This window comes from Panthera pardus, unplaced genomic scaffold (genome assembly GCF_024362965.1).
Source record: "Panthera pardus isolate Hobbes unplaced genomic scaffold, ASM2436296v1 HiC_scaffold_24, whole genome shotgun sequence".
NCBI lineage: Eukaryota > Metazoa > Chordata > Mammalia > Carnivora > Felidae > Panthera > Panthera pardus.
In genome coordinates, this window is record NW_026526810.1 from 25,004,866 (window position 1) to 25,008,033 (window position 3,168).

Sequence of the window (3,168 nt, forward strand, 5' to 3'; positions counted from 1 at the left end):
AGACACAGGTCTGTGTCCCGGAGATCTCACTCCCCAGAAGTGCTCCCATACTACAGAAACTCAAGCACAAATTTGTAGTATTTGTATCCAAACTACAGGAACGGGCAAAATATATTCTAGAACAGCAGTACTATGAGATACTTACGTACCCCTTCAAAAAGAATGAGGGATGTCTTTGCAAGAAGCTAGACACAAAATAGTACGTACTGTAGGATTCTATTCACGTGAGGTTCAAGGACAAGCAAAATCCACCCATGGTGAAAGCAGCCCGAATAGCTGCAGTTGGGGCCATCGAGTGGGAAGGGGCACAAGGTAACTTTCTAGATTCTGAAAGTGTTTTATATCTGGATCTGGGTACCTTACCTGGGTAAATGTGGAAAAATCCATGGGGCCATACATTGAGGACCAGCATCTTTTAAACACTAGATGCATGTAACACCTCAATATAGAAAGTAAAGAAAAAGAAGAACTGTGTGGGGAAAATGGGAATGAAAACAGAAAACATAGCAGGACAATCCAGACAGTTTCGGTTGTAGAGAAGTGTTAGCCTAGGGAAAAGTCTAGAAGGATAGCAAGCCCTTAATAATGCTTCCCTCTGAGTGGGGGGACTGGAGGTGAAGACAACTCTATACATTTCGTTGTTAAATAAGGAAATTTAACCAAGTAAATCTGAAGATCTAATTGGCTTTCTTAAATGATTCGGGGCCTCTAACCAGTAGAGGGAAGCTCCCCGGAGTTGTACAAAATGGGGGGGGGGGGTTTACAGGAGGATGGGGCAAGGAAGTTTTTGGGAAAAGGATGTTCCAGGCAAGGCTGCTTTCTCTGGGTGGGGTAGAGCAACGGGAAGAGCAAGGGATCTTACCGTGCGGATGACCTCATCTTCCTTTGGGGGACGGAGAGGGTCCACGTGGCAGATTCATTGACGACCATCAGGAAATCCCTACTAAGACTGTATTTCTAGGGGAGGTCGAAAGTGCAATTAGATTGTGTATTCAGTCCTGGTTTAGGGACTTGGCCTAAGTGATGCCATGTCAGGCCTGTGGCATTTTGTTTTTGTTTGTTTGCTTATTTGTTTAACACAGTATTGTTCTCATTTAAACTGTTTAATCGGCTGCTCCCCCCTGTCCCCCCGCCCCAATGCAGCACATTACTTCACGGCTCCTTTGGTTCCTGCTTCCCTGGGAAACCCCTGCCCTTGGAGGCCTGGGATTCTGCTACTTGGGGCAGACTTTGGCTTCATGTCTCAGTTTAAGACTTGGGCTTTGCAGAAGGACCTCTGGACACTGCCCAGTTCGGAAGCTGCCAGGGTCTCTGCTCATTGGCCTGCATACTCAACGACAGCCTCCTGGGACAAGCCATGTCAGGTCCTCCCCGTGAAAAGACCCCTGGAAGGCATGGCTCCTGCCTGTGAGCAGAAGCAGAATGCTCTGAAAGAGGAGACAATCAGGTAGAGAAAGGCAGGATGACTCAGGGCCCCCCCAGCCATGCAATTTTCACCGCCTACCCGGTCTCCTCTGAGTGATCGGTTCCACTAAGTGGTCTTCACAGCCATGGTTACAAATGCTCCTGGAGGTGAATTCCGGTCACACCTCGAGCCAGGCAAATGAACCCTTGCTCTGTCCCCTCTTTAATATGGATGTGACACCTGCAGGCTACAGCTTGTCGCACTGTGAAAATTATTTCTCCATTAAAATGCAGAAGTTGGAGCTTTGCCCAGGAAGGCAGCTAAAAATACTGCTCTCTGGGGGCACTTGTCACACGGGACTTCGTGGCCACCTTCCTCACCCCTCAGCCCCCAGGAACGCCCCACCCCTGTTGGCACCCTCCTGCAAGCACTTGATCCAGAGTCTGAGGCTTATCCTGCCCCTGTCAGAAAGAAAAAGCACTGGTTACCATGCCTATTTCACAGATGGGCAAACTGAGGTCACTGTGCCCCGTCTGCAAAATCGCCTAGGGAGTGAGAGCCTGCAGCCCCGGCCGCGGGGGAAGGAAAATAACCCCTCACATGCACCCAGCGCTTTATAGTGTGCCGTGTCTTCTCACCCACTGTCTTGTCCAACTCTCAGAGAGATCCCGTGAAACAAGAACTACCATCGTCCCCGCCTTGCAGGTAGCATTTAGCCTAGTGAGGTGAGCAACACGTTTGAGGATGCAGGGGGTAGTAAGGGGCAAAGGCAGAGCCCCAGTATGAGTCTTTTGATTCTAAAACATACCCGAGAACCAGCAGTGGGAGGTGTTCACCTCAAACGAGGTGACCGGTCTCAATGCTGGGGCCTCGGACTTTATAATAGGTGCCCTATTATAGGTTGGTAAAGAATGCCACATGCATTTCAGGGGAGGGCTCAGCACCCTACTTCATAGATAAGGAAATTAAGGTTCAGAGGTATGAAGGTCTTTGTCACAAGTCAGTAGTAGAGCTGGGAACAGAAGTCAAGTCCTGACCTCCAGCCCAGGTTCCTCCGGCTGCCCCAGGGGCTGTGGGGCTCTAGGAATGACTGGCTGGCCAGGTGCTGAGACCCTGTCACCCAGGGGCAGATGGGCACAGTACACCCTGCAGGGTCCCACATCCCAAAGGAACCCGGTCCTCTGGAAACCTGTTTGCTGCCTCTCTTCTCAGTCTTTGGAGGTGGAAGATGGTGAAATCCTCAGGCCTATTTTTCATACAAGAAAAGTAAGGTCCAGAGAAGGTAAATTTCCTGCTCAGAGTCACAGGGCAGAAGGAGGTCCCGGACCTGGATCTCTGATTCAAGTCTGGTGCCCATTCCACGGGGTCAGCCAACAACAGCAGGCAGAGCTCCTTCCCTGGCATCAGCTTCTTACCACATTTCAGCTTCCACATCTGTAAAATGGGGGCACTAGAAGTGGCCCTTCAGAAGCCCAAGAGCTGAGTCTTTGGAGACAAAGAAATTAGGTGATGCTTCCATAAGTGGGAGGCGTCCCATACACTGACCGAAAGCTTGGTTTTCTGGACAGCAAACTTCACTTTACCAAGAAGGAAACTGAGGCCAGGGAGGGGCTGCATGGCCTGGCCACAGAGATCCAGCGGTTTAAGGACGGCGAGAGGGAGGAGATACAGGCATCCCACTCTGGCCTCAAATGTCCCAGAGGGAATCCTTCCTGCCAAGTACTGCGCCCAACCTGCTTCCACACACTTCTCGGAGAAAAAGC